This window comes from Schistocerca cancellata, chromosome 8 (assembly GCF_023864275.1).
Source record: "Schistocerca cancellata isolate TAMUIC-IGC-003103 chromosome 8, iqSchCanc2.1, whole genome shotgun sequence".
Classification (NCBI taxonomy): Eukaryota; Metazoa; Arthropoda; class Insecta; order Orthoptera; family Acrididae; genus Schistocerca; species Schistocerca cancellata.
In genome coordinates, this window is record NC_064633.1 from 209,542,997 (window position 1) to 209,548,920 (window position 5,924).

The 5,924-nt window shown below is 44.9% G+C and overlaps 1 non-coding gene across 1 annotated transcript; it reads right to left on the reverse strand.

Annotated features, from left to right (window-relative positions):
* Positions 1-3,598: 3,598 nt before the first annotated feature.
* Positions 3,599-3,673, reverse strand: Trnar-gcg (transfer RNA arginine (anticodon GCG)). The gene has a single exon. It is a non-coding gene; the product is annotated as a tRNA-Arg (tRNA).
* Between the last annotated feature and the right edge of the window lie 2,251 nt (positions 3,674-5,924).

The following is a 5,924-nucleotide window of genomic DNA, read 5'->3' on the forward strand; positions in this document are numbered from 1 at the left end:
AATTTGTGTCTACATCTTCAGGTCTGAGGGTCGATGCCCGCCACTGTCCATCATCTGGCTGCTGCAGACAAGTTTCTCTACATTTATTAATAGTTGTAAACAAAGTTTTTTAGTAACGCAATGACTCCCTTCATTGTCAGCCTCTCCATCCACTTTCAGCAGAGTGGCAATCGGCCATACCTTCCTGTTGAAACCGCTACAAAACTCTGTCGCCTGTTCTCGGTAATAAGACTCTCTCCTTTGTATGATCATGCCTCAGAGGTGTAAGGCGCTACATTGTTAAAATCTGTTAATTGTCAATAATCATAAGATAGTCCTTATGCAGTAGGCTGTTTCTGACTGAGAATTGTCTATAAAAATCTTATGAATCAGGTTCCACCTATTTTGCTCTAAGCAAGTTGCAAAATTTAGCAATGAAATTAGATTCAAACAGCCAAGTAATGATTCCAACCCATTTTCCCTACCATAATTCTTTAAGAAATCTACTATGCAATCTTCACAAACTACTGTTTCTTTTTGTCTGACAGGCAGCTCAATAACGCATCTACACTTGCTGAAAGATTCCTAGAGGGGATGTGTAGACCTACAGGAGAAGTATTCTGTAGTAACAACTCACAGGCACATGAACTACACACGAACTACTCGTTTCAATGTTTTTGGTTAAGTGTCTAATTTTTAGAGATATTGTGCCTTCTCTTTTTTCCAAGTTCACTCTACGCAAAAATGCTGCTAATCTATAATCCCTTACATGTAACTTCTCTATCCTTGTGATTACATGGTCTTGAGACAGGTACAGACCATCCTCCACTGCAGAATTTTCAACATATTCTATGACAAACAAAAAGCTCTTCTACGTTGTTTTCCAGCCACATAATTTTCTAATGTTCTGATGAAAAAAACATTCTACTTTTCTGGCAACTGTTACAAATATTGTGACCCTGTTCTTTTCTAAATTCTATCAAGATTGTCTGTCTATAACCTGACGCTAACCTAAAAAAATATACCCAGCAATCACAAAGATTTTGGCTTGTGTAAATGTGGTCCCCCTTACACTTTCTGCAAAATGCTCGGCTACACAGGCCATGGTTCGTGTATAGCCATTTGCCAGTTGCAGCAACTGTTATAACACACACACGTACGAGACTTTGTTTCAGTGGAAACCAATCCAATCAGCTCTTGGTTTACGCAGCTGAGAGCTATGTTAATCCTGGCTGGTCGTGAGGTTGCGTTGGTCCACGAACAGCACACACATATGTGGTATTGCTGCTCCAATTTCTTCAGGTCACATTTAATACTGAACTCTAAGTTGCTAGCCAGGAAGGATCCTCTTACTATAACTATCTGATTTTCTTCATCGAAATTTCTACACGAAATCCATGTTCTATGGCACCTGTCTAAACTCTCCACTAAGTTTCACGATACTGCTGACCTGGTATTGTCACCTAGCTTCTTCTGTAGGATTTGACCCACACTCCTCCTGTAACTGCTGTGCAGTGTGACAACACCATCTGTGCTAGCCATGCACCTTTGTTGATCACGTTAAAAATGTATCTATCAGAAACTTTGACACCGATTTAGCCTTGAGCTGCTCTAACGCCTATGGGTTAGACAACCCATTCATCACCTCTTAGGTGGGGTTTGCCAACCTTTAGGCGCTACAGCGAAGTTTCCAATGGCTACATTTTGTGCTTGGCGAAGATGCATGGGCGGCACCGAGGCTGTTGCCGAAAGGGACGCCTTAGAGAGTACCTTTGCCGTATTTTTTTAACCCACCTTAAAGCTCACATTAACTTCTGAACCGCGGCCTTTTTCTCGCATTTTTTGACACTGTTGTTTGGAGCGTTGTTGAGCAAGAGGGTGACACGCAGCTTCTGCACTATTACAGACGAAGGTTCAAATTTATGGGTCGGAGAGGGAGACAATTGCTGGCTTCCGAAAAATTGTTCTTTTAATTTTGTTACGCAGTCCAAAGTAAAGTAAGAACAAGTGACGACGTACCCTCCAATGGGTTGCGAAGCAAGCGGGCAAACGTAAATACGAGAATGTAAGAGCCGCAGAGATATTCAGTGAACGTAAGTTTTCGATCGCAGAAGACATGTAACGAATGAGAACTAAAGTAGTACGATATTTTCATCAACAATATTAAATAAAGAAGAAGCACTTTAACGTATCCAAAACAGCATGAAGCGTTACGCACTGTTGGTGCTGATGTCAGAGCGCTTAGGGTGTACAACCATCACGACTGACAACTGTCACATGGAATATTTTCGAGAAGCCTGTGACTGTCAATTGACAACAGATTTACAATATTTTGAAAAAGCTTCTATCGTGGTTGCGTACATACTAAGATTATACTGATGGAAGAAAGCTGTCCAGAGAAACACTACTGCTGCATTGATTAAATATAGTAATTACTGGCTGTGTGAGAAGAAAAGAACATACTTGCTTCTTAGAATAACACAGAGAGTTCAGAGGACATGTTTGGAGAATACTGCCAACGGCACAGGTTCAACTTTCTCTTGTACGGAAGTGTAGCATATTTGGTGATGTTATAAGGACTTGCCGCTGGTCTTGATGCTACTCGTTGTGGAACGCCAAACTTAAATGATGCAGCTGCACCAGAACTTTTTAATTTAGTAGTAGATGAGAATGATGTTGATCAAATAGGAAAAAAACATTGAGTACTCCTTTGGATATCAGCATATTACTTACACCAGGTGCTTAAGAAATTATTGTAACTAGAAAGAAATTACAATGAAATGAATGCCCCTAGCTGCATACAGGCGTCGATATAAGTTAACAGGGATAGTTGAGAAAGTGTGCCCCGACCGGGACTCGGACGGGGGATCTCCTGCTTACATGGCAGACGCTCTATCCATCTGAGCCACCGAGGACACAGAGAATAGTGCGACTGCAGGGACTTGCCTCTGGCATGCCTCCCGTGAGACCCACATTCCCAACTTATTGTGCCGCACTATATTCGCAGTGCCCTTGCCCATTACACTCATTACTCCATTACTCACGGCTTTTTGCCGATTCCCGTAAGAGTTCGGGCACTGTTTGTAAAGAACAGATATATATATAAGGCTCACCGGCCGTTTGACCATTTCCTTCTGTACGGATGCACAAACAGTGCCTGAACTCTTATGGGAATCGGCAAAAACCCGCGAGTAATGAGTATTATGGGCAGGGGCACTATGAAAATAGTGCGGCACAGTAAGTTGGGAATGTGGGTCTCATGGGAGGCGTGCCAGAGATAATTCCCTGCAGTCGCATTATCCTCTGTGTCCTCGGTGGCTCACATGGATAGAGCGTCTGCTATTTAAGCAGGAGATCCCGCGTCCGAGTCCTGATCGGGGCACACTTTCTCAACTGTCCCTGTTGACTTATATCGACGCCTGTACGCAGCTAGGAATATTCATTTCATTCTAATTTCATTGTGACGAGCTGCATGGTCACCGATATATAACAATAAAGAGTTTTTCACTTCTGGAAAAAAAAAATAAGCATACGATTTAATAGAGGTTAGGGGAGTACTGACACATGTCACGTCTGTGTTTATATATGTATATGAAACTTCCTGGGAGATTAAAACTGTGTGCCCGACCGAGACTCGAACTCGGGACCCTTGCCTTTCGCAGGCAAGTGCTCTACCAACTGAGCCACCGAAGCACGAAACACACCCGGTACTCACAGCTTTACTTCTGCCAGTACCTCGTCTCCTACCTTCCAAACTTTACAGAAGCTCTCCTGCGAACCTTGCAGAACTAGCACTCCTGAAAGAAAGGATATTGCGGAGACATGGCTTAGCCACAGCCTGGGGGATGTTTCCAGAATGAGATTTTCACTCTGCAGTGGAGTGTGCGCTGATATGAAACTTCCTGGCAGATTAAAACTGTGTGCCCGACCGAGAGTTTGGAAGGTAGGAGACGAGGTACTGGCAGAAGTAAAGCTGTGAGTACCGGCCGTGAGTCGTGCTTCGGTAGCTCAGATGGTAGCCGGCATGGTAGCTCAGCGTGTTCGGTCAGAGGGTTAGCTGCCCTCTGTAATAAAAAAAACTGAGTTAATGGATCAACGATCAACTTGAACAAGTGTCATAGGACGTCCGCCCCAAACAAATACAACGATCAATTACGAACAAAATAGGATTAAAAAAAAAAGAGAGATGGTAGAGCACTTGCCCGCGAAAGGCAAAGGTCCCGAGTTCGAGTCTCGGTCTGGCACACAGTTTTAATCTGCCAGGAAGTTTCATATCAGCGCACACTCCGCTGCGGAGTGAACATCTCATTCTATATATGTATACTTTTCGAAAAAGCTCTTAAGTAAAGGCAAATTTTGTTGGTACAGGAAGGAAATCAAAGAAGTATCCTTGTGAAACTAGCCCAGACATTTGTTTCCGTGTTGACCCGTCGGGCCCCTGAAGTCTGGCTGCCGCCCCTGGGCTGGGGAGCGCCTGTGCTTCCGCAGACTAGGTGCTCGCCGCGCCGCCTTCCTGCTCGCAGCGCGGTTCCAGGAAGCCCGGGCCGGCGCAGCCAAAGCGAATGACCTTCCTCGGTGACTGCGGGCTGCCCCGGCCTGCTCACTTAGGATTCCTCCTGGCGGCGGGCCGCGAGGCGCGAGGCGTGCGTGCGAGCTGCTCGCTCACGCCGCTCCCTCACCTCGCCACGCCTCACGGCTTAACCGCCGCCGCTGCTCTAAATCTGCTCTGGTACGCGTGCTATTCACACCGGTATCGACTGCTTACCCGTAGTAGGGATAGGCACCAACGTCTTGGAGCACCCATGGTCGGAAGGAGAACAGTCTGATCCGCCCAAAAACGTAGTGCGCAACGACATATCTTTAGGTGCATATGAAACGTCCCCCTAGGAACAATTATACACGACTGTGCTGATAAACCTCTTACACTATTTGCTTTTCAAACAGCTGAGCAAAACTGAACGTACTCAAACATTCACTAAAGTGACACACAATATTTTTAGCGCAACGCAAGATCCCTGCAAAAGAATGGCCCTGAGTAACATTAAACTACACCTTTCAGAAATCACTTACCTCACAAAAATCTTCATTACTCGAACTACTGCAATACAGCGAGCACCACTACTGCCAGCTAAATAAAAGATTCAAACTACGGAAGGCACTAACTACTGATAGGGATAGTTAGCAAATGAAAGATATTAATAGAGAACAAACAATGTATTTACCTTAATAGTCATAATATATATAGCAGTTCATGACAAATTTCAAAACTTCGCCATCTCTCTCCCCATATCAACCACTGCTGGCGGCTCACCCGCAACTGCGCAACGCTACGCGCTGTTCACATCCAGCTGCCGCTGCCCAACACTACAATGGCAGACAACAATGCAAACTAGCCACAGGCTGCAGACAGCACAGCCAGTGATTTTCATACAGAGCACTACGTAACGTTGCCAATAAGAAAATATAAACAGCCTACTTACATAGGGACAATGAAATACGGAACAGCCACAAAATAATAACACAGGGCATTTCGGAAGTTATGAAAGAAATTGGCAATGTGCACCGAATTTTGAGATGGAACCGCCGACACAACGTAACAATTACCGACATGCTACTCGCCGACACGATGATTTTGACTATAAGCTGTGCATTACTACACGTAAATTCAAACCGTATAAGAATTCTGCCAACGACATTCATCCACAAGCGTGGCTCCATCAATTCTCTCATTGTTTTCCTCCCAACTGGTCATTGGAGCACAGCTTAGAATTTATGTGTGGCTACTTGGAGAATGAAGTCCGCCGCTCGTGGTCTCGCGGTAGCGTTCTCGCTTCCCGAGCATGGGGTCCCGGGTTCGATTCCCGGCAGGGTCAGGGATTTTCACCTGCCTCGAGATGACTGGGAGTTTGTGTTGTCCTCATCATTTCATCATCATCCAGGAAAGT